General features: G+C 50.7%; 42 non-coding genes across 42 annotated transcripts; all 42 read right to left on the reverse strand.

Moving 5' to 3' along the window:
• Positions 1-28: 28 nt before the first annotated feature.
• Trnat-agu (transfer RNA threonine (anticodon AGU)) lies at positions 29-100 on the reverse strand. Its single transcript has one exon. It is a non-coding gene; the product is annotated as a tRNA-Thr (tRNA).
• Positions 101-423: 323 nt separating this feature from the next.
• Trnak-cuu (transfer RNA lysine (anticodon CUU)) lies at positions 424-496 on the reverse strand. Its single transcript has one exon. It is a non-coding gene; the product is annotated as a tRNA-Lys (tRNA).
• Positions 497-858: 362 nt separating this feature from the next.
• Trnar-ucg (transfer RNA arginine (anticodon UCG)) lies at positions 859-931 on the reverse strand. Its single transcript has one exon. It is a non-coding gene; the product is annotated as a tRNA-Arg (tRNA).
• A 542-nt stretch (positions 932-1,473) lies between these two features.
• Positions 1,474-1,545, reverse strand: Trnat-agu (transfer RNA threonine (anticodon AGU)). Its single transcript has one exon. It is a non-coding gene; the product is annotated as a tRNA-Thr (tRNA).
• A 323-nt stretch (positions 1,546-1,868) lies between these two features.
• Trnak-cuu (transfer RNA lysine (anticodon CUU)) lies at positions 1,869-1,941 on the reverse strand. The gene has a single exon. It is a non-coding gene; the product is annotated as a tRNA-Lys (tRNA).
• Positions 1,942-2,303: 362 nt separating this feature from the next.
• On the reverse strand, positions 2,304-2,376 carry Trnar-ucg (transfer RNA arginine (anticodon UCG)). Its single transcript has one exon. It is a non-coding gene; the product is annotated as a tRNA-Arg (tRNA).
• Positions 2,377-2,918: 542 nt separating this feature from the next.
• Positions 2,919-2,990, reverse strand: Trnat-agu (transfer RNA threonine (anticodon AGU)). The gene has a single exon. It is a non-coding gene; the product is annotated as a tRNA-Thr (tRNA).
• A 322-nt stretch (positions 2,991-3,312) lies between these two features.
• Positions 3,313-3,385, reverse strand: Trnak-cuu (transfer RNA lysine (anticodon CUU)). The gene has a single exon. It is a non-coding gene; the product is annotated as a tRNA-Lys (tRNA).
• Positions 3,386-3,747: 362 nt separating this feature from the next.
• Positions 3,748-3,820, reverse strand: Trnar-ucg (transfer RNA arginine (anticodon UCG)). Its single transcript has one exon. It is a non-coding gene; the product is annotated as a tRNA-Arg (tRNA).
• A 542-nt stretch (positions 3,821-4,362) lies between these two features.
• On the reverse strand, positions 4,363-4,434 carry Trnat-agu (transfer RNA threonine (anticodon AGU)). Its single transcript has one exon. It is a non-coding gene; the product is annotated as a tRNA-Thr (tRNA).
• A 322-nt stretch (positions 4,435-4,756) lies between these two features.
• On the reverse strand, positions 4,757-4,829 carry Trnak-cuu (transfer RNA lysine (anticodon CUU)). The gene has a single exon. It is a non-coding gene; the product is annotated as a tRNA-Lys (tRNA).
• Positions 4,830-5,191: 362 nt separating this feature from the next.
• On the reverse strand, positions 5,192-5,264 carry Trnar-ucg (transfer RNA arginine (anticodon UCG)). The gene has a single exon. It is a non-coding gene; the product is annotated as a tRNA-Arg (tRNA).
• A 639-nt stretch (positions 5,265-5,903) lies between these two features.
• Trnat-agu (transfer RNA threonine (anticodon AGU)) lies at positions 5,904-5,975 on the reverse strand. The gene has a single exon. It is a non-coding gene; the product is annotated as a tRNA-Thr (tRNA).
• A 322-nt stretch (positions 5,976-6,297) lies between these two features.
• Positions 6,298-6,370, reverse strand: Trnak-cuu (transfer RNA lysine (anticodon CUU)). Its single transcript has one exon. It is a non-coding gene; the product is annotated as a tRNA-Lys (tRNA).
• A 362-nt stretch (positions 6,371-6,732) lies between these two features.
• Trnar-ucg (transfer RNA arginine (anticodon UCG)) lies at positions 6,733-6,805 on the reverse strand. Its single transcript has one exon. It is a non-coding gene; the product is annotated as a tRNA-Arg (tRNA).
• A 536-nt stretch (positions 6,806-7,341) lies between these two features.
• Positions 7,342-7,413, reverse strand: Trnat-agu (transfer RNA threonine (anticodon AGU)). Its single transcript has one exon. It is a non-coding gene; the product is annotated as a tRNA-Thr (tRNA).
• A 322-nt stretch (positions 7,414-7,735) lies between these two features.
• Trnak-cuu (transfer RNA lysine (anticodon CUU)) lies at positions 7,736-7,808 on the reverse strand. Its single transcript has one exon. It is a non-coding gene; the product is annotated as a tRNA-Lys (tRNA).
• Positions 7,809-8,170: 362 nt separating this feature from the next.
• On the reverse strand, positions 8,171-8,243 carry Trnar-ucg (transfer RNA arginine (anticodon UCG)). Its single transcript has one exon. It is a non-coding gene; the product is annotated as a tRNA-Arg (tRNA).
• A 545-nt stretch (positions 8,244-8,788) lies between these two features.
• On the reverse strand, positions 8,789-8,860 carry Trnat-agu (transfer RNA threonine (anticodon AGU)). The gene has a single exon. It is a non-coding gene; the product is annotated as a tRNA-Thr (tRNA).
• A 322-nt stretch (positions 8,861-9,182) lies between these two features.
• On the reverse strand, positions 9,183-9,255 carry Trnak-cuu (transfer RNA lysine (anticodon CUU)). Its single transcript has one exon. It is a non-coding gene; the product is annotated as a tRNA-Lys (tRNA).
• A 362-nt stretch (positions 9,256-9,617) lies between these two features.
• Positions 9,618-9,690, reverse strand: Trnar-ucg (transfer RNA arginine (anticodon UCG)). The gene has a single exon. It is a non-coding gene; the product is annotated as a tRNA-Arg (tRNA).
• Positions 9,691-10,238: 548 nt separating this feature from the next.
• On the reverse strand, positions 10,239-10,310 carry Trnat-agu (transfer RNA threonine (anticodon AGU)). The gene has a single exon. It is a non-coding gene; the product is annotated as a tRNA-Thr (tRNA).
• Positions 10,311-10,632: 322 nt separating this feature from the next.
• On the reverse strand, positions 10,633-10,705 carry Trnak-cuu (transfer RNA lysine (anticodon CUU)). The gene has a single exon. It is a non-coding gene; the product is annotated as a tRNA-Lys (tRNA).
• Positions 10,706-11,067: 362 nt separating this feature from the next.
• Trnar-ucg (transfer RNA arginine (anticodon UCG)) lies at positions 11,068-11,140 on the reverse strand. The gene has a single exon. It is a non-coding gene; the product is annotated as a tRNA-Arg (tRNA).
• Positions 11,141-11,682: 542 nt separating this feature from the next.
• Positions 11,683-11,754, reverse strand: Trnat-agu (transfer RNA threonine (anticodon AGU)). The gene has a single exon. It is a non-coding gene; the product is annotated as a tRNA-Thr (tRNA).
• Positions 11,755-12,076: 322 nt separating this feature from the next.
• Positions 12,077-12,149, reverse strand: Trnak-cuu (transfer RNA lysine (anticodon CUU)). The gene has a single exon. It is a non-coding gene; the product is annotated as a tRNA-Lys (tRNA).
• Positions 12,150-12,511: 362 nt separating this feature from the next.
• Trnar-ucg (transfer RNA arginine (anticodon UCG)) lies at positions 12,512-12,584 on the reverse strand. Its single transcript has one exon. It is a non-coding gene; the product is annotated as a tRNA-Arg (tRNA).
• Positions 12,585-13,126: 542 nt separating this feature from the next.
• On the reverse strand, positions 13,127-13,198 carry Trnat-agu (transfer RNA threonine (anticodon AGU)). Its single transcript has one exon. It is a non-coding gene; the product is annotated as a tRNA-Thr (tRNA).
• Positions 13,199-13,520: 322 nt separating this feature from the next.
• On the reverse strand, positions 13,521-13,593 carry Trnak-cuu (transfer RNA lysine (anticodon CUU)). Its single transcript has one exon. It is a non-coding gene; the product is annotated as a tRNA-Lys (tRNA).
• A 362-nt stretch (positions 13,594-13,955) lies between these two features.
• Positions 13,956-14,028, reverse strand: Trnar-ucg (transfer RNA arginine (anticodon UCG)). Its single transcript has one exon. It is a non-coding gene; the product is annotated as a tRNA-Arg (tRNA).
• Positions 14,029-14,570: 542 nt separating this feature from the next.
• Positions 14,571-14,642, reverse strand: Trnat-agu (transfer RNA threonine (anticodon AGU)). The gene has a single exon. It is a non-coding gene; the product is annotated as a tRNA-Thr (tRNA).
• A 322-nt stretch (positions 14,643-14,964) lies between these two features.
• Positions 14,965-15,037, reverse strand: Trnak-cuu (transfer RNA lysine (anticodon CUU)). Its single transcript has one exon. It is a non-coding gene; the product is annotated as a tRNA-Lys (tRNA).
• Positions 15,038-15,399: 362 nt separating this feature from the next.
• On the reverse strand, positions 15,400-15,472 carry Trnar-ucg (transfer RNA arginine (anticodon UCG)). The gene has a single exon. It is a non-coding gene; the product is annotated as a tRNA-Arg (tRNA).
• A 542-nt stretch (positions 15,473-16,014) lies between these two features.
• On the reverse strand, positions 16,015-16,086 carry Trnat-agu (transfer RNA threonine (anticodon AGU)). The gene has a single exon. It is a non-coding gene; the product is annotated as a tRNA-Thr (tRNA).
• A 322-nt stretch (positions 16,087-16,408) lies between these two features.
• On the reverse strand, positions 16,409-16,481 carry Trnak-cuu (transfer RNA lysine (anticodon CUU)). The gene has a single exon. It is a non-coding gene; the product is annotated as a tRNA-Lys (tRNA).
• Positions 16,482-16,843: 362 nt separating this feature from the next.
• On the reverse strand, positions 16,844-16,916 carry Trnar-ucg (transfer RNA arginine (anticodon UCG)). Its single transcript has one exon. It is a non-coding gene; the product is annotated as a tRNA-Arg (tRNA).
• Positions 16,917-17,455: 539 nt separating this feature from the next.
• Trnat-agu (transfer RNA threonine (anticodon AGU)) lies at positions 17,456-17,527 on the reverse strand. Its single transcript has one exon. It is a non-coding gene; the product is annotated as a tRNA-Thr (tRNA).
• A 322-nt stretch (positions 17,528-17,849) lies between these two features.
• Trnak-cuu (transfer RNA lysine (anticodon CUU)) lies at positions 17,850-17,922 on the reverse strand. Its single transcript has one exon. It is a non-coding gene; the product is annotated as a tRNA-Lys (tRNA).
• Positions 17,923-18,284: 362 nt separating this feature from the next.
• Trnar-ucg (transfer RNA arginine (anticodon UCG)) lies at positions 18,285-18,357 on the reverse strand. The gene has a single exon. It is a non-coding gene; the product is annotated as a tRNA-Arg (tRNA).
• Positions 18,358-24,454: 6,097 nt separating this feature from the next.
• Positions 24,455-24,526, reverse strand: Trnat-agu (transfer RNA threonine (anticodon AGU)). The gene has a single exon. It is a non-coding gene; the product is annotated as a tRNA-Thr (tRNA).
• Positions 24,527-24,848: 322 nt separating this feature from the next.
• On the reverse strand, positions 24,849-24,921 carry Trnak-cuu (transfer RNA lysine (anticodon CUU)). The gene has a single exon. It is a non-coding gene; the product is annotated as a tRNA-Lys (tRNA).
• Positions 24,922-25,283: 362 nt separating this feature from the next.
• Trnar-ucg (transfer RNA arginine (anticodon UCG)) lies at positions 25,284-25,356 on the reverse strand. The gene has a single exon. It is a non-coding gene; the product is annotated as a tRNA-Arg (tRNA).
• Between the last annotated feature and the right edge of the window lie 517 nt (positions 25,357-25,873).

Consider the following 25,873-nt stretch of genomic DNA (forward strand, 5'->3'; position numbering starts at 1 on the left):
GGTAGAAGGGGCTGTTACAAAATTCATTTGCCTCCTGTGAGGATCGAACTCACGACCTCTGGTTTACTAGACCAGCGCTCTGCCACTGAGCTAAGGAGGCGCCGCCTAGCGCACTTTTCTGCGTACTTTATTCTTATGGACTAGTGAATCGGAGCCCTTCAGCTGGAAACGCACCGCATTAGCGACCATTATTTGTATTTAGTTAGCACAGCTGCTGCTTTCCTACACATCTCACACGATATCGATGTACACCTAAAATTCCAAAACAACACATTTATTTCACTTCAGAGTTACTTTCAGTTTCAAAAACCATTCCTCTGATATTAATACGAAGCTAGGCATCGTCTTAACCCGTTACGTTCATTACGCAAGGCTCACGAGAGGGGCGCAGGTTGCATCCGCGTAGACACCAAATTTTGCGCCCGCCCAGCGTGGGGCTCGAACCCACGACCCTGAGATTAAGAGTCTCATGCTCGACCGACTGAGCTAGCCGGGCCCCACACAACGTGTTACGAGCCATACAGTACTTATCGGACCTGCGACCATCTATGGAAGGTCCTTTTCACTACAGCTTATTTCCTGCTGCCACAAATGAGCTACAATCCTATTCAATGAACAATTGTAACAGATGCCTGTGGCGTAGCTCTTGGGTCCTGAATCAGACGCAGTAGTTCCAACAAAAACTCTCCTGATCGGCACTTTGCCGAAAATTTCGCTACAGAACCCCCTGTCTTGCTTGTGCTTCAGGTAGACGCCGGTTTGCAGCCAGGAAGCGGACAGCAGCAACTTTCAACTAGTTTTGTAGTACTCAAACAACACAGTGAAACAGCATGCATCTTTTGCAGAACTGGAAAAAGTCGACCGTGACAGGATTCGAACCTGCAATCTTCGGATCCGAAGTCCGACGCCTTATCCATTAGGCCACACGGTCACTGGCGCAATGTGCTTCCCCACACACACCTCATTTTCGCCATTTGTACGCTTGCCGGAATGAATTTCCCATCTTTGACGCAATTCTCCAATTTCAGTACTAAAAATGCGAAGCTACTTCTTGCTGTGTCCCATCGCAAGTTACATTCAAGCCCTTATGACGCTGATCAAGCAAGAGGTTGCAAATCAGCTTCAATCGCTTACTGCCATCTCAGTCGGTTGCAGAGGGTACGTCACCCTATGTCATACAATGGCGACTTGCCGCTATTACCAAAGCGGCGGCGGCGCCGCCGCCGACGACGACGACAACCGCGAGGGTCTCTACCAGGGGTAGAAAATACATCACAAGAACTAAGTATTTCACGTCGGCATTCTCCAGAGACTGCCAAAAGCAGCAGTTTCTGGTGCCTACTTTAATAGCAGCATTCGCACTATTCATTTGCGAGAGCATTTCTTAAATACCGCACCCATTCATAATTCTTTTTATTCTTGACCGCTTTTTTCGAAAGGGCAAAGGTAGAAGGGGCTGTTACAAAATTCATTTGCCTCCTGTGAGGATCGAACTCACGACCTCTGGTTTACTAGACCAGCGCTCTGCCACTGAGCTAAGGAGGCGCCGCCTAGCGCACTTTTCTGCGTACTTTATTCTTATGGACTAGTGAATCGGAGCCCTTCAGCTGGAAACGCACCGCATTAGCGACCATTATTTGTATTTAGTTAGCACAGCTGCTGCTTTCCTACACATCTCACACGATATCGATGTACACCTAAAATTCCAAAACAACACATTTATTTCACTTCAGAGTTACTTTCAGTTTCAAAAACCATTCCTCTGATATTAATACGAAGCTAGGCATCGTCTTAACCCGTTACGTTCATTACGCAAGGCTCACGAGAGGGGCGCAGGTTGCATCCGCGTAGACACCAAATTTTGCGCCCGCCCAGCGTGGGGCTCGAACCCACGACCCTGAGATTAAGAGTCTCATGCTCGACCGACTGAGCTAGCCGGGCCCCACACAACGTGTTACGAGCCATACAGTACTTATCGGACCTGCGACCATCTATGGAAGGTCCTTTTCACTACAGCTTATTTCCTGCTGCCACAAATGAGCTACAATCCTATTCAATGAACAATTGTAACAGATGCCTGTGGCGTAGCTCTTGGGTCCTGAATCAGACGCAGTAGTTCCAACAAAAACTCTCCTGATCGGCACTTTGCCGAAAATTTCGCTACAGAACCCCCTGTCTTGCTTGTGCTTCAGGTAGACGCCGGTTTGCAGCCAGGAAGCGGACAGCAGCAACTTTCAACTAGTTTTGTAGTACTCAAACAACACAGTGAAACAGCATGCATCTTTTGCAGAACTGGAAAAAGTCGACCGTGACAGGATTCGAACCTGCAATCTTCGGATCCGAAGTCCGACGCCTTATCCATTAGGCCACACGGTCACTGGCGCAATGTGCTTCCCCACACACACCTCATTTTCGCCATTTGTACGCTTGCCGGAATGAATTTCCCATCTTTGACGCAATTCTCCAATTTCAGTACTAAAAATGCGAAGCTACTTCTTGCTGTGTCCCATCGCAAGTTACATTCAAGCCCTTATGACGCTGATCAAGCAAGAGGTTACAAATCAGCTTCAATCGCTTACTGCCATCTCAGTCGGTTGCAGAGGGTACGTCACCCTATGTCATACAATGGCGACTTGCCGCTATTACCAAAGCGGCGGCGGCGCCGCCGCCGACGACGACGACAACCGCGAGGGTCTCTACCAGGGGTAGAAAATACATCACAAGAACTAAGTATTTCACGTCGGCATTCTCCAGAGACTGCCAAAAGCAGCAGTTTCTGGTGCCTACTTTAATAGCAGCATTCGCACTATTCATTTGCGAGAGCATTTCTTAAATACCGCACCCATTCATAATTCTTTTTATTCTTGACCGCTTTTTTCGAAAGGGCAAAGGTAGAAGGGGCTGTTACAAAATTCATTTGCCTCCTGTGAGGATCGAACTCACGACCTCTGGTTTACTAGACCAGCGCTCTGCCACTGAGCTAAGGAGGCGCCGCCTAGCGCACTTTTCTGGTACTTTATTCTTATGGACTAGTGAATCGGAGCCCTTCAGCTGGAAACGCACCGCATTAGCGACCATTATTTGTATTTAGTTAGCACAGCTGCTGCTTTCCTACACATCTCACACGATATCGATGTACACCTAAAATTCCAAAACAACACATTTATTTCACTTCAGAGTTACTTTCAGTTTCAAAAACCATTCCTCTGATATTAATACGAAGCTAGGCATCGTCTTAACCCGTTACGTTCATTACGCAAGGCTCACGAGAGGGGCGCAGGTTGCATCCGCGTAGACACAAAGTTTTGCGCCCGCCCAGCGTGGGGCTCGAACCCACGACCCTGAGATTAAGAGTCTCATGCTCGACCGACTGAGCTAGCCGGGCCCCACACAACGTGTTACGAGCCATACAGTACTTATCGGACCTGCGACCATCTATGGAAGGTCCTTTTCACTACAGCTTATTTCCTGCTGCCACAAATGAGCTACAATCCTATTCAATGAACAATTGTAACAGATGCCTGTGGCGTAGCTCTTGGGTCCTGAATCAGACGCAGTAGTTCCAACAAAAACTCTCCTGATCGGCACTTTGCCGAAAATTTCGCTACAGAACCCCCTGTCTTGCTTGTGCTTCAGGTAGACGCCGGTTTGCAGCCAGGAAGCGGACAGCAGCAACTTTCAACTAGTTTTGTAGTACTCAAACAACACAGTGAAACAGCATGCATCTTTTGCAGAACTGGAAAAAGTCGACCGTGACAGGATTCGAACCTGCAATCTTCGGATCCGAAGTCCGACGCCTTATCCATTAGGCCACACGGTCACTGGCGCAATGTGCTTCCCCACACACACCTCATTTTCGCCATTTGTACGCTTGCCGGAATGAATTTCCCATCTTTGACGCAATTCTCCAATTTCAGTACTAAAAATGCGAAGCTACTTCTTGCTGTGTCCCATCGCAAGTTACATTCAAGCCCTTATGACGCTGATCAAGCAAGAGGTTGCAAATCAGCTTCAATCGCTTACTGCCATCTCAGTCGGTTGCAGAGGGTACGTCACCCTATGTCATACAATGGCGACTTGCCGCTATTACCAAAGCGGCGGCGGCGCCGCCGCCGACGACGACGACAACCGCGAGGGTCTCTACCAGGGGTAGAAAATACATCACAAGAACTAAGTATTTCACGTCGGCATTCTCCAGAGACTGCCAAAAGCAGCAGTTTCTGGTGCCTACTTTAATAGCAGCATTCGCACTATTCATTTGCGAGAGCATTTCTTAAATACCGCACCCATTCATAATTCTTTTTATTCTTGACCGCTTTTTTCGAAAGGGCAAAGGTAGAAGGGGCTGTTACAAAATTCATTTGCCTCCTGTGAGGATCGAACTCACGACCTCTGGTTTACTAGACCAGCGCTCTGCCACTGAGCTAAGGAGGCGCCGCCTAGCGCACTTTTCTGGTACTTTATTCTTATGGACTAGTGAATCGGAGCCCTTCAGCTGGAAACGCACCGCATTAGCGACCATTATTTGTATTTAGTTAGCACAGCTGCTGCTTTCCTACACATCTCACACGATATCGATGTACACCTAAAATTCCAAAACAACACATTTATTTCACTTCAGAGTTACTTTCAGTTTCAAAAACCATTCCTCTGATATTAATACGAAGCTAGGCATCGTCTTAACCCGTTACGTTCATTACGCAAGGCTCACGAGAGGGGCGCAGGTTGCATCCGCGTAGACACCAAATTTTGCGCCCGCCCAGCGTGGGGCTCGAACCCACGACCCTGAGATTAAGAGTCTCATGCTCGACCGACTGAGCTAGCCGGGCCCCACACAACGTGTTACGAGCCATACAGTACTTATGGGACCTGCGACCATCTATGGAAGGTCCTTTTCACTACAGCTTATTTCCTGCTGCCACAAATGAGCTACAATCCTATTCAATGAACAATTGTAACAGATGCCTGTGGCGTAGCTCTTGGGTCCTGAATCAGACGCAGTAGTTCCAACAAAAACTCTCCTGATCGGCACTTTGCCGAAAATTTCGCTACAGAACCCCCTGTCTTGCTTGTGCTTCAGGTAGACGCCGGTTTGCAGCCAGGAAGCGGACAGCAGCAACTTTCAACTAGTTTTGTAGTACTCAAACAACACAGTGAAACAGCATGCATCTTTTGCAGAACTGGAAAAAGTCGACCGTGACAGGATTCGAACCTGCAATCTTCGGATCCGAAGTCCGACGCCTTATCCATTAGGCCACACGGTCACTGGCGCAATGTGCTTCCCCACACACACCTCATTTTCGCCATTTGTACGCTTGCCGGAATGAATTTCCCATCTTTGACGCAATTCTCCAATTTCAGTACTAAAAATGCGAAGCTACTTCTTGCTGTGTCCCATCGCAAGTTACATTCAAGCCCTTATGACGCTGATCAAGCAAGAGGTTGCAAATCAGCTTCAATCGCTTACTGCCATCTCAGTCGGTTGCAGAGGGTACGTCACCCTATGTCATACAATGGCGACTTGCCGCTATTACCAAAGCGGCGGCGGCGCCGACGACAACGACGACGACGACGACAACCGCGAGGGTCTCTACCAGGGGTAGAAAATACATCACAAGAACTAAGTATTTCACGTCGGCAGCCGACGACAACGACGACGACGACGACAACCGCGAGGGTCTCTACCAGGGGTAGAAAATACATCACAAGAACTAAGTATTTCACGTCGGCATTCTCCAGAGACTGCCAAAAGCAGCAGTTTCTGGTGCCTACTTTAATAGCAGCATTCGCACTATTCATTTGCGAGAGCATTTCTTAAATACCGCACCCATTCATAATTCTTTTTATTCTTGACCGCTTTTTTCGAAAGGGCAAAGGTAGAAGGGGCTGTTACAAAATTCATTTGCCTCCTGTGAGGATCGAACTCACGACCTCTGGTTTACTAGACCAGCGCTCTGCCACTGAGCTAAGGAGGCGCCGCCTAGCGCACTTTTCTGGTACTTTATTCTTATGGACTAGTGAATCGGAGCCCTTCAGCTGGAAACGCACCGCATTAGCGACCATTATTTGTATTTAGTTAGCACAGCTGCTGCTTTCCTACACATCTCACACGATATCGATGTACACCTAAAATTCCAAAACAACACATTTATTTCACTTCAGAGTTACTTTCAGTTTCAAAAACCATTCCTCTGATATTAATACGAAGCTAGGCATCGTCTTAACCCGTTACGTTCATTACGCAAGGCTCACGAGAGGGGCGCAGGTTGCATCCGCGTAGACACCAAATTTTGCGCCCGCCCAGCGTGGGGCTCGAACCCACGACCCTGAGATTAAGAGTCTCATGCTCGACCGACTGAGCTAGCCGGGCCCCACACAACGTGTTACGAGCCATACAGTACTTATGGGACCTGCGACCATCTATGGAAGGTCCTTTTCACTACAGCTTATTTCCTGCTGCCACAAATGAGCTACAATCCTATTCAATGAACAATTGTAACAGATGCCTGTGGCGTAGCTCTTGGGTCCTGAATCAGACGCAGTAGTTCCAACAAAAACTCTCCTGATCGGCACTTTGCCGAAAATTTCGCTACAGAACCCCCTGTCTTGCTTGTGCTTCAGGTAGACGCCGGTTTGCAGCCAGGAAGCGGACAGCAGCAACTTTCAACTAGTTTTGTAGTACTCAAACAACACAGTGAAACAGCATGCATCTTTTGCAGAACTGGAAAAAGTCGACCGTGACAGGATTCGAACCTGCAATCTTCGGATCCGAAGTCCGACGCCTTATCCATTAGGCCACACGGTCACTGGCGCAATGTGCTTCCCCACACACACCTCATTTTCGCCATTTGTACGCTTGCCGGAATGAATTTCCCATCTTTGACGCAATTCTCCAATTTCAGTACTAAAAATGCGAAGCTACTTCTTGCTGTGTCCCATCGCAAGTTACATTCAAGCCCTTATGACGCTGATCAAGCAAGAGGTTGCAAATCAGCTTCAATCGCTTACTGCCATCTCAGTCGGTTGCAGAGGGTACGTCACCCTATGTCATACAATGGCGACTTGCCGCTATTACCAAAGCGGCGGCGGCGCCGACGACGACGACAACCGCGAGGGTCTCTACCAGGGGTAGAAAATACATCACAAGGACTAAGTATTTCACGTCGGCATTCTCCAGAGACTGCCAAAAGCAGCAGTTTCTGGTGCCTACTTTAATAGCAGCATTCGCACTATTCATTTGCGAGAGCATTTCTTAAATACCGCACCCATTCATAATTCTTTTTATTCTTGACCGCTTTTTTCGAAAGGGCAAAGGTAGAAGGGGCTGTTACAAAATTCATTTGCCTCCTGTGAGGATCGAACTCACAACCTCTGGTTTACTAGACCAGCGCTCTGCCACTGAGCTAAGGAGGCGCCGCCTAGCGCACTTTTCTGGTACTTTATTCTTATGGACTAGTGAATCGGAGCCCTTCAGCTGGAAACGCACCGCATTAGCGACCATTATTTGTATTTAGTTAGCACAGCTGCTGCTTTCCTACACATCTCACACGATATCGATGTACACCTAAAATTCCAAAACAACACATTTATTTCATTTCAGAGTTACTTTCAGTTTCGAAAACCATTCCTCTGATATTAATACGAAGCTAGGCATCGTCTTAACCCGTTACGTTCATTACGCAAGGCTCACGAGAGGGGCGCAGGTTGCATCCGCGTAGACACCAAATTTTGCGCCCGCCCAGCGTGGGGCTCGAACCCACGACCCTGAGATTAAGAGTCTCATGCTCGACCGACTGAGCTAGCCGGGCCCCACACAACGTGTTACGAGCCATACAGTACTTATCGGACCTGCGACCATCTATGGAAGGTCCTTTTCACTACAGCTTATTTCCTGCTGCCACAAATGAGCTACAATCCTATTCAATGAACAATTGTAACAGATGCCTGTGGCGTAGCTCTTGGGTCCTGAATCAGACGCAGTAGTTCCAACAAAAACTCTCCTGATCGGCACTTTGCCGAAAATTTCGCTACAGAACCCCCTGTCTTGCTTGTGCTTCAGGTAGACGCCGGTTTGCAGCCAGGAAGCGGACAGCAGCAACTTTCAACTAGTTTTGTAGTACTCAAACAACACAGTGAAACAGCATGCATCTTTTGCAGAACTGGAAAAAGTCGACCGTGACAGGATTCGAACCTGCAATCTTCGGATCCGAAGTCCGACGCCTTATCCATTAGGCCACACGGTCACTGGCGCAATGTGCTTCCCCACACACACCTCATTTTCGCCATTTGTACGCTTGCCGGAATGAATTTCCCATCTTTGACGCAATTCTCCAATTTCAGTACTAAAAATGCGAAGCTACTTCTTGCTGTGTCCCATCGCAAGTTACATTCAAGCCCTTATGACGCTGATCAAGCAAGAGGTTGCAAATCAGCTTCAATCGCTTACTGCCATCTCAGTCGGTTGCAGAGGGTACGTCACCCTATGTCATACAATGGCGACTTGCCGCTATTACCAAAGCGGCGGCGGCGCCGCCGCCGACGACGACGACGACAACCGCGAGGGTCTCTACCAGGGGTAGAAAATACATCACAAGAACTAAGTATTTCACGTCGGCATTCTCCAGAGACTGCCAAAAGCAGCAGTTTCTGGTGCCTACTTTAATAGCAGCATTCGCACTATTCATTTGCGAGAGCATTTCTTAAATACCGCACCCATTCATAATTCTTTTTATTCTTGACCGCTTTTTTCGAAAGGGCAAAGGTAGAAGGGGCTGTTACAAAATTCATTTGCCTCCTGTGAGGATCGAACTCACGACCTCTGGTTTACTAGACCAGCGCTCTGCCACTGAGCTAAGGAGGCGCCGCCTAGCGCACTTTTCTGGTACTTTATTCTTATGGACTAGTGAATCGGAGCCCTTCAGCTGGAAACGCACCGCATTAGCGACCATTATTTGTATTTAGTTAGCACAGCTGCTGCTTTCCTACACATCTCACACGATATCGATGTACACCTAAAATTCCAAAACAACACATTTATTTCACTTCAGAGTTACTTTCAGTTTCAAAAACCATTCCTCTGATATTAATACGAAGCTAGGCATCGTCTTAACCCGTTACGTTCATTACGCAAGGCTCACGAGAGAGGCGCAGGTTGCATCCGCGTAGACACCAAATTTTGCGCCCGCCCAGCGTGGGGCTCGAACCCACGACCCTGAGATTAAGAGTCTCATGCTCGACCGACTGAGCTAGCCGGTTCCCACACAACGTGTTACGAGCCATACAGTACTTATCGGACCTGCGACCATCTATGGAAGGTCCTTTTCACTACAGCTTATTTCCTGCTGCCACAAATGAGCTACAATCCTATTCAATGAACAATTGTAACAGATGCCTGTGGCGTAGCTCTTGGGTCCTGAATCAGACGCAGTAGTTCCAACAAAAACTCTCCTGATCGGCACTTTGCCGAAAATTTCGCTACAGAACCCCCTGTCTTGCTTGTGCTTCAGGTAGACGCCGGTTTGCAGCCAGGAAGCGGACAGCAGCAACTTTCAACTAGTTTTGTAGTACTCAAACAACACAGTGAAACAGCATGCATCTTTTGCAGAACTGGAAAAAGTCGACCGTGACAGGATTCGAACCTGCAACCTTCGGATCCGAAGTCCGACGCCTTATCCATTAGGCCACACGGTCACTGGCGCAATGTGCTTCCCCACACACACCTCATTTTCGCCATTTGTACGCTTGCCGGAATGAATTTCCCATCTTTGACGCAATTCTCCAATTTCAGTACTAAAAATGCGAAGCTACTTCTTGCTGTGTCCCATCGCAAGTTACATTCAAGCCCTTATGACGCTGATCAAGCAAGAGGTTGCAAATCAGCTTCAATCGCTTACTGCCATCTCAGTCGGTTGCAGAGGGTACGTCACCCTATGTCATACAATGGCGACTTGCCGCTATTACCAAAGCGGCGGCGGCGCCGACGACAACGACGACGACGACGACAACCGCGAGGGTCTCTACCAGGGGTAGAAAATACATCACAAGAACTAAGTATTTCACGTCGGCATTCTCCAGAGACTGCCAAAAGCAGCAGTTTCTGGTGCCTACTTTAATAGCAGCATTCGCACTATTCATTTGCGAGAGCATTTCTTAAATACCGCACCCATTCATAATTCTTTTTATTCTTGACCGCTTTTTTCGAAAGGGCAAAGGTAGAAGGGGCTGTTACAAAATTCATTTGCCTCCTGTGAGGATCGAACTCACGACCTCTGGTTTACTAGACCAGCGCTCTGCCACTGAGCTAAGGAGGCGCCGCCTAGCGCACTTTTCTGGTACTTTATTCTTATGGACTAGTGAATCGGAGCCCTTCAGCTGGAAACGCACCGCATTAGCGACCATTATTTGTATTTAGTTAGCACAGCTGCTGCTTTCCTACACATCTCACACGATATCGATGTACACCTAAAATTCCAAAACAACACATTTATTTCACTTTAGAGTTACTTTCAGTTTCAAAAACCATTCCTCTGATATTAATACGAAGCTAGGCATCGTCTTAACCCGTTACGTTCATTACGCAAGGCTCACGAGAGAGGCGCAGGTTGCATCCGCGTAGACACCAAATTTTGCGCCCGCCCAGCGTGGGGCTCGAACCCACGACCCTGAGATTAAGAGTCTCATGCTCGACCGACTGAGCTAGCCGGGCCCCACACAACGTGTTACGAGCCATACAGTACTTATCGGACCTGCGACCATCTATGGAAGGTCCTTTTCACTACAGCTTATTTCCTGCTGCCACAAATGAGCTACAATCCTATTCAATGAACAATTGTAACAGATGCCTGTGGCGTAGCTCTTGGGTCCTGAATCAGACGCAGTAGTTCCAACAAAAACTCTCCTGATCGGCACTTTGCCGAAAATTTCGCTACAGAACCCCCTGTCTTGCTCGTGCTTCAGGTAGACGCCGGTTTGCAGCCAGGAAGCGGACAGCAGCAACTTTCAACTAGTTTTGTAGTACTCAAACAACACAGTGAAACAGCATGCATCTTTTGCAGAACTGGAAAAAGTCGACCGTGACAGGATTCGAACCTGCAATCTTCGGATCCGAAGTCCGACGCCTTATCCATTAGGCCACACGGTCACTGGCGCAATGTGCTTCCCCACACACACCTCATTTTCGCCATTTGTACGCTTGCCGGAATGAATTTCCCATCTTTGACGCAATTCTCCAATTTCAGTACTAAAAATGCGAAGCTACTTCTTGCTGTGTCCCATCGCAAGTTACATTCAAGCCCTTATGACGCTGATCAAGCAAGAGGTTGCAAATCAGCTTCAATCGCTTACTGCCATCTCAGTCGGTTGCAGAGGGTACGTCACCCTATGTCATACAATGGCGACTTGCCGCTATTACCAAAGCGGCGGCGGCGCCGCCGCCGACGACGACGACAACCGCGAGGGTCTCTACCAGGGGTAGAAAATACATCACAAGAACTAAGTATTTCACGTCGGCATTCTCCAGAGACTGCCAAAAGCAGCAGTTTCTGGTGCCTACTTTAATAGCAGCATTCGCACTATTCATTTGCGAGAGCATTTCTTAAATACCGCACCCATTCATAATTCTTTTTATTCTTGACCGCTTTTTTCGAAAGGGCAAAGGTAGAAGGGGCTGTTACAAAATTCATTTGCCTCCTGTGAGGATCGAACTCACGACCTCTGGTTTACTAGACCAGCGCTCTGCCACTGAGCTAAGGAGGCGCCGCCTAGCGCACTTTTCTGGTACTTTATTCTTATGGACTAGTGAATCGGAGCCCTTCAGCTGGAAACGCACCGCATTAGCGACCATTATTTGTATTTAGTTAGCACAGCTGCTGCTTTCCTACACATCTCACACGATATCGATGTACACCTAAAATTCCAAAACAACACATTTATTTCACTTCAGAGTTACTTTCAGTTTCAAAAACCATTCCTCTGATATTAATACGAAGCTAGGCATCGTCTTAACCCGTTACGTTCATTACGCAAGGCTCACGAGAGGGGCGCAGGTTGCATCCGCGTAGACACCAAATTTTGCGCCCGCACAGCGTGGGGCTCGAACCCACGACCCTGAGATTAAGAGTCTCATGCTCGACCGACTGAGCTAGCCGGGCCCCACACAACGTGTTACGAGCCATACAGTACTTATCGGACCTGCGACCATCTATGGAAGGTCCTTTTCACTACAGCTTATTTCCTGCTGCCACAAATGAGCTACAATCCTATTCAATGAACAATTGTAACAGATGCCTGTGGCGTAGCTCTTGGGTCCTGAATCAGACGCAGTAGTTCCAACAAAAACTCTCCTGATCGGCACTTTGCCGAAAATTTCGCTACAGAACCCCCTGTCTTGCTTGTGCTTCAGGTAGACGCCGGTTTGCAGCCAGGAAGCGGACAGCAGCAACTTTCAACTAGTTTTGTAGTACTCAAACAACACAGTGAAACAGCATGCATCTTTTGCAGAACTGGAAAAAGTCGACCGTGACAGGATTCGAACCTGCAATCTTCGGATCCGAAGTCCGACGCCTTATCCATTAGGCCACACGGTCACTGGCGCAATGTGCTTCCCCACACACACCTCATTTTCGCCATTTGTACGCTTGCCGGAATGAATTTCCCATCTTTGACGCAATTCTCCAATTTCAGTACTAAAAATGCGAAGCTACTTCTTGCTGTGTCCCATCGCAAGTTACATTCAAGCCCTTATGACGCTGATCAAGCAAGAGGTTGCAAATCAGCTTCAATCGCTTACTGCCATCTCAGTCGGTTGCAGAGGGTACGTCACCCTATGTCATACAATGGCGACTTGCCGCTATTACCAAAGCGGCGGCGGCGCCGCCGCCGACGACGACGACAACCGCGAGGGTCTCTACCAGGGGTAGAAAATACATCACAAGAACTAAGTATTTCACGTCGGCATTCTCCAGAGACTGCCAAAAGCAGCAGTTTCTGGTGCCTACTTTAATAGCAGCATTCGCACTATTCATTTGCGAGAGCATTTCTTAAATACCGCACCCATTCATAATTCTTTTTATTCTTGACCGCTTTTTTCGAAAGGGCAAAGGTAGAAGGGGCTGTTACAAAATTCATTTGCCTCCTGTGAGGATCGAACTCACGACCTCTGGTTTACTAGACCAGCGCTCTGCCACTGAGCTAAGGAGGCGCCGCCTAGCGCACTTTTCTGGTACTTTATTCTTATGGACTAGTGAATCGGAGCCCTTCAGCTGGAAACGCACCGCATTAGCGACCATTATTTGTATTTAGTTAGCACAGCTGCTGCTTTCCTACACATCTCACACGATATCGATGTACACCTAAAATTCCAAAACAACACATTTATTTCACTTCAGAGTTACTTTCAGTTTCAAAAACCATTCCTCTGATATTAATACGAAGCTAGGCATCGTCTTAACCCGTTACGTTCATTACGCAAGGCTCACGAGAGGGGCGCAGGTTGCATCCGCGTAGACACCAAATTTTGCGCCCGCCCAGCGTGGGGCTCGAACCCACGACCCTGAGATTAAGAGTCTCATGCTCGACCGACTGAGCTAGCCGGGCCCCACACAACGTGTTACGAGCCATACAGTACTTATCGGACCTGCGACCATCTATGGAAGGTCCTTTTCACTACAGCTTATTTCCTGCTGCCACAAATGAGCTACAATCCTATTCAATGAACAATTGTAACAGATGCCTGTGGCGTAGCTCTTGGGTCCTGAATCAGACGCAGTAGTTCCAACAAAAACTCTCCTGATCGGCACTTTGCCGAAAATTTCGCTACAGAACCCCCTGTCTTGCTTGTGCTTCAGGTAGACGCCGGTTTGCAGCCAGGAAGCGGACAGCAGCAACTTTCAACTAGTTTTGTAGTACTCAAACAACACAGTGAAACAGCATGCATCTTTTGCAGAACTGGAAAAAGTCGACCGTGACAGGATTCGAACCTGCAATCTTCGGATCCGAAGTCCGACGCCTTATCCATTAGGCCACACGGTCACTGGCGCAATGTGCTTCCCCACACACACCTCATTTTCGCCATTTGTACGCTTGCCGGAATGAATTTCCCATCTTTGACGCAATTCTCCAATTTCAGTACTAAAAATGCGAAGCTACTTCTTGCTGTGTCCCATCGCAAGTTACATTCAAGCCCTTATGACGCTGATCAAGCAAGAGGTTGCAAATCAGCTTCAATCGCTTACTGCCATCTCAGTCGGTTGCAGAGGGTACGTCACCCTATGTCATACAATGGCGACTTGCCGCTATTACCAAAGCGGCGGCGGCGCCGCCGCCGACGACGACGACAACCGCGAGGGTCTCTACCAGGGGTAGAAAATACATCACAAGAACTAAGTATTTCACGTTGGCATTCTCCAGAGACTGCCAAAAGCAGCAGTTTCTGGTGCCTACTTTAATAGCAGCATTCGCACTATTCATTTGCGAGAGCATTTCTTAAATACCGCACCCATTCATAATTCTTTTTATTCTTGACCGCTTTTTTCGAAAGGGCAAAGGTAGAAGGGGCTGTTACAAAATTCATTTGCCTCCTGTGAGGATCGAACTCACGACCTCTGGTTTACTAGACCAGCGCTCTGCCACTGAGCTAAGGAGGCGCCGCCTAGCGCACTTTTCTGGTACTTTATTCTTATGGACTAGTGAATCGGAGCCCTTCAGCTGGAAACGCACCGCATTAGCGACCATTATTTGTATTTAGTTAGCACAGCTGCTGCTTTCCTACACATCTCACACGATATCGATGTACACCTAAAATTCCAAAACAACACATTTATTTCACTTTAGAGTTACTTTCAGTTTCAAAAACCATTCCTCTGATATTAATACGAAGCTAGGCATCGTCTTAACCCGTTACGTTCATTACGCAAGGCTCACGAGAGAGGCGCAGGTTGCATCCGCGTAGACACCAAATTTTGCGCCCGCCCAGCGTGGGGCTCGAACCCACGACCCTGAGATTAAGAGTCTCATGCTCGACCGACTGAGCTAGCCGGGCCCCACACAACGTGTTACGAGCCATACAGTACTTATGGGACCTGCGACCATCTATGGAAGGTCCTTTTCACTACAGCTTATTTCCTGCTGCCACAAATGAGCTACAATCCTATTCAATGAACAATTGTAACAGATGCCTGTGGCGTAGCTCTTGGGTCCTGAATCAGACGCAGTAGTTCCAACAAAAACTCTCCTGATCGGCACTTTGCCGAAAATTTCGCTACAGAACCCCCTGTCTTGCTTGTGCTTCAGGTAGACGCCGGTTTGCAGCCAGGAAGCGGACAGCAGCAACTTTCAACTAGTTTTGTAGTACTCAAACAACACAGTGAAACAGCATGCATCTTTTGCAGAACTGGAAAAAGTCGACCGTGACAGGATTCGAACCTGCAATCTTCGGATCCGAAGTCCGACGCCTTATCCATTAGGCCACACGGTCACTGGCGCAATGTGCTTCCCCACACACACCTCATTTTCGCCATTTGTACGCTTGCCGGAATGAATTTCCCATCTTTGACGCAATTCTCCAATTTCAGTACTAAAAATGCGAAGCTACTTCTTGCTGTGTCCCATCGCAAGTTACATTCAAGCCCTTATGACGCTGATCAAGCAAGAGGTTGCAAATCAGCTTCAATCGCTTACTGCCATCTCAGTCGGTTGCAGAGGGTACGTCACCCTATGTCATACAATGGCGACTTGCCGCTATTACCAAAGCGGCGGCGGCGCCGCCGCCGACGACGACGACAACCGCGAGGGTCTCTACCAGGGGTAGAAAATACATCACAAGAACTAAGTATTTCACGTCGGCATTCTCCAGAGACTGCCAAAAGCAGCAGTTTCTGGTGCCTACTTTAATAGCAGCATTCGCACTATTCATTTGCGAGAGCATTTCTTAAATACCGCACCCATTCATAATTCTTTTTATTCTTGACCGCTTTTTTCGAAAGGGCAAAGGTAGAAGGGGCTGTTACAAAATTCATTTGCCTCCTGTGAGGATCGAACTCACGACCTCTGGTTTACTAGACCAGCGCTCTGCCACTGAGCTAAGGAGGCGCCGCCTAGCGCACTTTTCTGGTACTTTATTCTTATGGACTAGTGAATCGGAGCCCTTCAGCTGGAAACGCACCGCATTAGCGACCATTATTTGTATTTAGTTAGCACAGCTGCTGCTTTCCTACACATCTCACACGATATCGATGTACACCTAAAATTCCAAAACAACACATTTATTTCACTTCAGAGTTACTTTCAGTTTCAAAAACCATTCCTCTGATATTAATACGAAGCTAGGCATCGTCTTAACCCGTTACGTTCATTACGCAAGGCTCACGAGAGAGGCGCAGGTTGCATCCGCGTAGACACCAAATTTTGCGCCCGCCCAGCGTGGGGCTCGAACCCACGACCCTGAGATTAAGAGTCTCATGCTCGACCGACTGAGCTAGCCGGGCCCCACACAACGTGTTACGAGCCATACAGTACTTATCGGACCTGCGACCATCTATGGAAGGTCCTTTTCACTACAGCTTATTTCCTGCTGCCACAAATGAGCTACAATCCTATTAAATGAACAATTGTAACAGATGCCTGTGGCGTAGCTCTTGGGTCCTGAATCAGACGCAGTAGTTCCAACAAAAACTCTCCTGATCGGCACTTTGCCGAAAATTTCGCTACAGAACCCCCTGTCTTGCTTGTGCTTCAGGTAGACGCCGGTTTGCAGCCAGGAAGCGGACAGCAGCAACTTTCAACTAGTTTTGTAGTACTCAAACAACACAGTGAAACAGCATGCATCTTTTGCAGAACTGGAAAAAGTCGACCGTGACAGGATTCGAACCTGCAATCTTCGGATCCGAAGTCCGACGCCTTATCCATTAGGCCACACGGTCACTGGCGCAATGTGCTTCCCCACACACACCTCATTTTCGCCATTTGTACGCTTGCCGGAATGAATTTCCCATCTTTGACGCAATTCTCCAATTTCAGTACTAAAAATGCGAAGCTACTTCTTGCTGTGTCCCATCGCAAGTTACATTCAAGCCCTTATGACGCTGATCAAGCAAGAGGTTGCAAATCAGCTTCAATCGCTTACTGCCATCTCAGTCGGTTGCAGAGGGTACGTCACCCTATGTCATACAATGGCGACTTGCCGCTATTACCAAAGCGGCGGCGGCGCCAACGACGACGACGACAACCGCGAGGGTCTCTACCAGGGGTAGAAAATACATCACAAGAACTAAGTATTTCACGTCGGCATTCTCCAGAGACTGCCAAAAGCAGCAGTTTCTGGTGCCTACTTTAATAGCAGCATTCGCACTATTCATTTGCGAGAGCATTTCTTAAATACCGCACCCATTCATAATTCTTTTTATTCTTGACCGCTTTTTTCGAAAGGGCAAAGGTAGAAGGGGCTGTTACAAAATTCATTTGCCTCCTGTGAGGATCGAACTCACAACCTCTGGTTTACTAGACCAGCGCTCTGCCACTGAGCTAAGGAGGCGCCGCCTAGCGCACTTTTCTGGTACTTTATTCTTATGGACTAGTGAATCGGAGCCCTTCAGCTGGAAACGCACCGCATTAGCGACCATTATTTGTATTTAGTTAGCACAGCTGCTGCTTTCCTACACATCTCACACGATATCGATGTACACCTAAAATTCCAAAACAACACATTTATTTCATTTCAGAGTTACTTTCAGTTTCGAAAACCATTCCTCTGATATTAATACGAAGCTAGGCATCGTCTTAACCCGTTACGTTCATTACGCAAGGCTCACGAGAGGGGCGCAGGTTGCATCCGCGTAGACACAAAATTTTGCGCCCGCCCAGCGTGGGGCTCGAACCCACGACCCTGAGATTAAGAGTCTCATGCTCGACCGACTGAGCTAGCCGGGCCCCACACAACGTGTTACGAGCCATACAGTACTTATCGGACCTGCGACCATCTATGGAAGGTCCTTTTCACTACAGCTTATTTCCTGCTGCCACAAATGAGCTACAATCCTATTCAATGAACAATTGTAACAGATGCCTGTGGCGTAGCTCTTGGGTCCTGAATCAGACGCAGTAGTTCCAACAAAAACTCTCCTGATCGGCACTTTGCCGAAAATTTCGCTACAGAACCCCCTGTCTTGCTTGTGCTTCAGGTAGACGCCGGTTTGCAGCCAGGAAGCGGACAGCAGCAACTTTCAACTAGTTTTGTAGTACTCAAACAACACAGTGAAACAGCATGCATCTTTTGCAGAACTGGAAAAAGTCGACCGTGACAGGATTCGAACCTGCAATCTTCGGATCCGAAGTCCGACGCCTTATCCATTAGGCCACACGGTCACTGGCGCAATGTGCTTCCCCACACACACCTCATTTTCGCCATTTGTACGCTTGCCGGAATGAATTTCCCATCTTTGACGCAATTCTCCAATTTCAGTACTAAAAATGCGAAGCTACTTCTTGCTGTGTCCCATCGCAAGTTACATTCAAGCCCTTATGACGCTGATCAAGCAAGAGGTTGCAAATCAGCTTCAATCGCTTACTGCCATCTCAGTCGGTTGCAGAGGGTACGTCACCCTATGTCATACAATGGCGACTTGCCGCTATTACCAAAGCGGCGGCGGCGCCGACGACGACGACAACCGCGAGGGTCTCTACCAGGGGTAGAAAATACATCACAAGGACTAAGTATTTCACGTCGGCATTCTCCAGAGACTGCCAAAAGCAGCAGTTTTTTTTTTTTTTTTTTTTTTTTTTACTTTATTGTTATTTTAAAACCTGTACAATGCAGGTAGGCTGGCAGCGGCACACTACGCCGCTCTTCAGCCATAGCGTTTTACAAGAGTATAAAACATGGTGAATGACAAAGAACAAAGTGAGGGGCAAAAGAGAGAGGTCACAGAGACATAAAAAACACGGAGTCGTTCACATGTGACGATAACAACACGGAAAACACGTCGGCACGGCGCACAAAGCACTGGTGAGTCCGACGGCACAAGTGAACGTAGGAGTGGGATGGCGGACACCAAAAACACTATATGACGTCACACACACGAAGCACAAAAGGCGACGATCTCCGGCGCGCGAATGTTCACTATACGTGTGCGAGTCCGGGGACCTGCCAAGAGAGGAGGAGGAGGAAGGGGAGTGGGAGAGCGAGAGGGGAGAGCAGAGATGCCACGGGCAGGGGTGATAGGGGGGAGGGAGGAAGGGGGAGAGGAAGCCCGGGGGAAGAGGGGGAAGGGAGGGGACAGGGAGATGGAAAAAGAAGGGAAGAGAAGGGAGGGAGGGTGCCGAAAGGAAAGGACACGGGAAGTGGGGGGTGGGGCAGGGTCAAAGTTGATAGGAGGGGTAGATGGAGGGGACGAGGACATCATCAGGGAGAGGGAGCTGGCGGAAGCCACCTTGGGAGAGGGTATGGAGGGTGGAGAGATGGAGACCGGGTGGGACGTGCGAATACAGGCGCGGCAGCGGGCGGGGGTGGGAGAGGAGCGAGGAAACGAGCGGGTGAGGAGGATCAAGTTTACGTGAGGTGTACAGGATACGTATCCTTTCAAGGAAAAGGAGGAGGTGGGGGAAGGGGATGAGATCATACAGGATCCGTGTGGGGGAGGGGAGACGGATGCGATAGGCAAGGCGGAGAGCATGGCGTTCAAGGATTTGGAGGGATTTATAGAAGGTAGGGGGGGCGGAGATCCAGGCTGGATGGGCGTAACAAATGATAGGGCGGATGATGGATTTATAGGTGTGGAGGATTGTGGAGGGGTCCAGACCCCACGTGCGGCCGGAAAGGAGCTTGAGGAGACGGAGTCGGGAACGTGCCTTGGCTTGGATTGTCTGGAGATGGGGAGTCCAGGAGAGGCGACGGTCGAGGGTGACGCCAAGGTACTTAAGGGTGGGAGTGAGGGCGATAGGACGGCCATAGACGGTGAGATAGAAATCAAGGAGGCGGAAGGAAGGGGTGGTTTTGCCTACAATGATCGCCTGGGTTTTGGAGGGATTGACCTTGAGCAACCACTGGTTGCACCAAGCGGTGAACCGGTCAAGATGGGATTGGAGAAGGCGTTGGGAGCGTTGCAGGGTGGGGGCAAGGGCGAGGAAGGCGGTGTCATCGGCAAACTGGAGAAGGTGGACGGGGGGCGACGGCGGCGGCATGTCCGCCGTGTACAAAAGGTACAGAAGGGGGGAGAGGACGGAGCCTTGGGGCACACCGGCGGAGGGGAAAAAGGTGTAGGAATCAGTGTTATGGATGGTGACATAGGAAGGACGGCGGGAGAGAAAGGAACCGATCAGACGGACGTAGTTAATGGGAAGGGCAAAGGTTTGGAGCTTGAAGAGGAGACCGGAATGCCAGACGCGGTCATAAGCGCGTTCGAGGTCAAGTGAGAGGAAGATGGCGGAGCGACGGGAATTAAGCTGTTCGGAAAGGAGATGAGTGAGGTGAAGGAGAAGATCGTCGGAAGAGAAGGATGGCCGAAAGCCACACTGGGTGACGGGAAGGAGGCGGTGCTGGCGGAGATGCTGGTGGATGCGGCGGGTGAGTATAGATTCTAGGACCTTGCTGAAGACCGAGGTAAGGCTGATGGGACGGTAGGAGGAGACGGCGGACGGCGGTTTGCCAGGTTTAAGGAACATGAGGATACGGGAGGTTTTCCACAGGTCGGGGTAGTAACCGGTGGACAGGACTACATTGTAGAGCCTGGCTAGGGTGGAGAGGAAAGAGACAGGAGCTTCACGAAGGTGACGGTAGGTGGCACGATCGTGACCAGGAGCGGTGTTGCGTTTTGTGCTGAGTGTAGCAATGAGATCCTGTGTAGTGATAGGGGCATTGAGTTCCGTGTGTGTAATGTTGTCCAAGTACTGGAAGCCAGGAGCGAGGGGAGGGGAAGAGGTGTCAGTTCGATCGCGGATATCTGGGAAGAGGGAGTAATCGAACTGGGGATCATCGGGGACGGAAAATACATCGGAGAGGTAGGAGGCAAAGTGATTGGCCTTACTAAGGGAGTCAGGGAAAGGGTGATCATCATGGAGAAGAGGATAATAGGGGGAGGGTTTAGTTCCGGTAAGGCGACGGAAGGCCGACCAGAACTTGGACGAGTTGATTGGTAGGGTTGCATTTAAACGGGTGCATGTCTGTCGCCAGTCCCGGCGTTTCTTAGCCGCGAGCAAATTACGAACGTGTCGCTGGAGTTGCCGGTGGCGTCGTAGTGTGTCCGGGTCACGCGTGCGGAGGAAGGCACGGTAGAGACGACGGGATTCACGGAGGAGGAGAACGGCCTGTGGGGGTAAGGTAGGACGGTGGGGGTGGATGGCGACAGTAGGAACGTGGGCCTCCACGGCCTCAGACAAGGTCCGCTGGAGAAAGGAGGCGGCATGGGTGACATCGTCAGGGTGGTGGTAGGTGAGAGGGTGGCTATTGACCTTGGTGGAAAGGGTATCCCGGTAGGCATTCCAGTCGGCTCGGGAATAGTCGTGGACATACTTAGGGGGAGGGTCAGTACGAGGGTCGGGGCGAGGGCGACGACCGTCTGAAACGGTGAGGAGGACAGGGAGATGGTCGCTACCAATAGGCTCCAGGACATCCACCGTGATGCGGCCAAGGAGGTTGGGGGAGGAGAGGATAACATCAGGAGTGGAGTTGGATTCAGGACGGGTATGCCGGGGGATGGGGACGAGGTCACCTTGAAGGGTGGAGAGGAACCGACGCCATCGCCGTAACTGGGCAGCGGAACGACTATGGATGTTGAGGTCGGCGGCGATCACGTAGGAGGAAAAGGTACGATCGACGTGGGAGAGGAAGTCGAAGGGAATAGGAGCGTTGGGGCGGACATAGATGGTGGCGCAGGTAACGGTAAGGCCGGGGAAGAAGAGACTAAGGATCAGGTGTTCGGTGGGGTCGGGAAGGAGAGGTTGGAGCCGAACGGGGATCTGGCGGTGGTGACCAATGGCAACTCCGCCACGCGCAATCGGGAGGGGATTATCGGAGCGGTGGAGGAGGTAGGGCGAAGTGTGGACTGTGTGGTGGGGTTGCAGGAAGGTTTCATTGAGGAGGAAGGCATCCACGCGGTGGGTGGCAAGGGTGTGCAGGAACAGGTTTTTGTTGGCGGGAAGGGAGCGTATGTTGTTGAAAAGGATACGTTGCTGTCACGCCATGACTGGGATTTAAACGAGGGTGTCAAGACGGGAGAAGGTGAAATGGGCCTGGTTGTTGGAGTAGGTGGCGTACATCTTGAGTTGGAAGATGGAACGGGCAGCAAGGGAGATCTGCTGGAGGGTGTGAGGGCGCTGAAAGGGATGAACATTCTGGAGGACGATGGTGAGGAACCTGATGATGTCCTCAGCGGTGGGTGGGGGACGAAGGGAATTGCCAGGAGGGGTGGGGGCGTCCAGAGGACGGACAGGTACGGTGAGTTCAGGAGTGGTTGGAGGGGGTCGGGCTTTACACTTTTGGGAGTAGGTGGGATGAGGGAGATTGCAGGTATTACAGGAGGGAGGGGATTGGAGGTTAGGGCACTGCCGGAGGAAGTGCGCCTGCCGACAATGCGGGCAGGTGGGGGCCTCGCGGCACTCAGCTGTGGGGTGCGCATTATAGCGCAGACACCTCTGGCAGCGCAGGGATTGAGGAGGGGAACGGGAAGGGTCGACCTTGTACCGCTGGTGGAAGAGGAGGGCACCCTCCTTCAGGAGACGGTCAATGGAGGGGGCGTCCTCAGAGAAAACCCGCATAAGGCGGGTGGGGCCGGCCGAGTTGAAAATGCGGCGGACCGCCCGCACCTCCAGTGTGGGATGGGCCTGGAGCTCCGCCAACACCTCCTCCTCCGTGATCGACGGACTGAGCCGCGTGATCACGGCGGTGAGGGTCGGCGGGCGACGCGGGGGTTGGGGTTGGCGGGTAGGAGATGGAGAAGGAGCAGGGGTAAGGGAGGCGTTGGGACCAAAACGGGTGATGGGGAGACGGGAGAGGATGTCAGTATGGAGGGTTGGGCTGGGGGAGGAGATGAGAACAGAATCTCGGCGAGGAGTGAGGAGGGAGATGGGGGCACCAGGACAATGCTGGCGAAGGAAGAGGGTGAGGTTCCGGGCTTCAAGGAGAGAGGGATCAGGACGGGAGAGGAGGTAGCGGTAGGAGGAAGGGAGAGAGGAGGAGGATGAGGGGGCAGGGACAGGCGGGGAGACTTCCATGGCATCAAGGGTGGGGGAAGGAGGACGAGGTGCAGCCTTTTTGGAAGCAGAGGAAGCAGGGGTGCCACCGGGGCGCTTGACGGCGGTGGAGGAGGTGTGGGGGATGGGAACAACGGGAATGTGGCGGGGAGGGGCAGGTCCCGGGGCCGGAGTCGGCGCCGGAGATGGTGACGGTGACGGTGAAGGCGACGATGACGATGACGGCGGCAGAGGCGGCGGTGATGGCGAAGGTGACGGGGAGAGCTGGGCGTGGGCAGTGGCCCGACGGGCCACCACCCGAGCTGGAGCTGCAGTGACAGGCTGGGGGAGTGGGGGGAAGGGATCAGAACGAGAGGAGCGGGAGGAAGAAGCGGGAGAGGGGGCGACAAAGATAGAGGGTGAAGGGACAGTGAGGAGAGGTGGAATGGAAGGAGGGAGGTGGGACTGGGCACACCAAGTTATAGTGGTGGAGGCGGCGGAAGGGGAGGTATAGACAATGGCGGTGGTGGTAGGAGTGACAGTGGTGGTGGGGGCGGACATGACGGGAGAGAGAAACAAGAACGAACAGAACGAAGAGGAGAGGACAGAAACCGGGGACAGACAAAGACGAAGACGGATGAAGACGAAGACGGCCGTAGACCAGGGTCAGGACGGCGGCGATGGTGGCGACCAGGCGGCACCGGATGGCGGCGGGCACCGGCGGCGGCGGCGGCGGCGGCGGCGGCGGCGGCGGCGGCGAGCACCGGCAGGCGGCGGGCACCGGCGGCGGCGGCGGCAGCGGCGAACACCGGCAGGCGGCGACCAGGCGGGGGCGGCGAGCCCCGGCAGGCGGCGACCAGGCGGGGGCGACGGGCGACGGGCGACGAGCCCCGGCAGGCGGCGGCGGCGGCGGCGGCGGCGGCGGCGGCGGCAAGGACCGGCAGGCGGCGACCAGGCGGGGGCGACGAGCCCCGGCAGGCGGCGGCGGTGGCGACCAAGCGGCGGCGGCGGCGGCGGCGGCGGCAAACAGACGACACGGCAAGGATCTTCCACGTCGAAGGCGCACCCTGAGAGTAGCCCAGGCAGTGAAACTCTTCGATGAAGAAGAGAGGGAATCCAACCCTCGAATGCGGATGATGCCAAAAGCAGCAGTTTCTGGTGCCTACTTTAATAGCAGCATTCGCACTATTCATTTGCGAGAGCATTTCTTAAATACCGCACCCATTCATAATTCTTTTTATTCTTGACCGCTTTTTTCGAAAGGGCAAAGGTAGAAGGGGCTGTTACAAAATTCATTTGCCTCCTGTGAGGATCGAACTCACAACCTCTGGTTTACTAGACCAGCGCTCTGCCACTGAGCTAAGGAGGCGCCGCCTAGCGCACTTTTCTGGTACTTTATTCTTATGGACTAGTGAATCGGAGCCCTTCAGCTGGAAACGCACCGCATTAGCGACCATTATTTGTATTTAGTTAGCACAGCTGCTGCTTTCCTACACATCTCACACGATATCGATGTACACCTAAAATTCCAAAACAACACATTTATTTCACTTCAGAGTTACTTTCAGTTTCGAAAAACATTCCTCTGATATTAATACGAAGCTAGGCATCGTCTTAACCCGTTACGTTCATTACGCAAGGCTCACGAGAGGGGCGCAGGTTGCATCCGCGTAGACACAAAATTTTGCGCCCGCCCAGCGTGGGGCTCGAACCCACGACCCTGAGATTAAGAGTCTCATGCTCGACCGACTGAGCTAGCCGGGCCCCACACAACGTGATACGAGCCATACAGTACTTATGGGACCTGCGACCATCTATGGAAGGTCCTTTTCACTACAGCTTATTTCCTGCTGCCACAAATGAGCTACAATCCTATTCAATGAACAATTGTAACAGATGCCTGTGGCGTAGCTCTTGGGTCCTGAATCAGACGCAGTAGTTCCAACAAAAACTCTCCTGATCGGCACTTTGCCGAAAATTTCGCTACAGAACCCCCTGTCTTGCTTGTGCTTCAGGTAGACGCCGGTTTGCAGCCAGGAAGCGGACAGCAGCAACTTTCAACTAGTTTTGTAGTACTCAAACAACACAGTGAAACAGCATGCATCTTTTGCAGAACTGGAAAAAGTCGACCGTGACAGGATTCGAACCTGCAATCTTCGGATCCGAAGTCCGACGCCTTATCCATTAGGCCACACGGTCACTGGCGCAATGTGCTTCCCCACACACACCTCATTTTCGCCATTTGTACGCTTGCCGGAATGAATTTCCCATCTTTGACGCAATTCTCCAATTTCAGTATTAAAAATGCGAAGCTACTTCTTGCTGTGTCCCATCGCAAGTTACATTCAAGCCCTTATGACGCTGATCAAGCAAGAGGTTGCAAATCAGCTTCAATCGCTTACTGCCATCTCAGTCGGTTGCAGAGGGTACGTCACCCTATGTCATACAATGGCGACTTGCCGCTATTACCAAAGCGGCGGCGGCGCCGACGACAACCGCGAGGGTCTCTACCAGGGGTAGAAAATACTTCACAAGAACTAAGTATTTCACGTCGGCATTCTCCAGAGACTGCCAAAAGCAGCAGTTTCTGGTGCCTACTTTAATAGCAGCATTCGCACTATTCATTTGCGAGAGCATTTCTTAAATACCGCACCCATTCATAATTCTTTTTATTCTTACCGCTTTTTTCGAAAGGGCAAAGGTAGAAGGGGCTGTT

Source organism: Schistocerca serialis, chromosome 7 (assembly GCF_023864345.2).
Source record: "Schistocerca serialis cubense isolate TAMUIC-IGC-003099 chromosome 7, iqSchSeri2.2, whole genome shotgun sequence".
Taxonomy (NCBI): Eukaryota; Metazoa; Arthropoda; class Insecta; order Orthoptera; family Acrididae; genus Schistocerca; species Schistocerca serialis.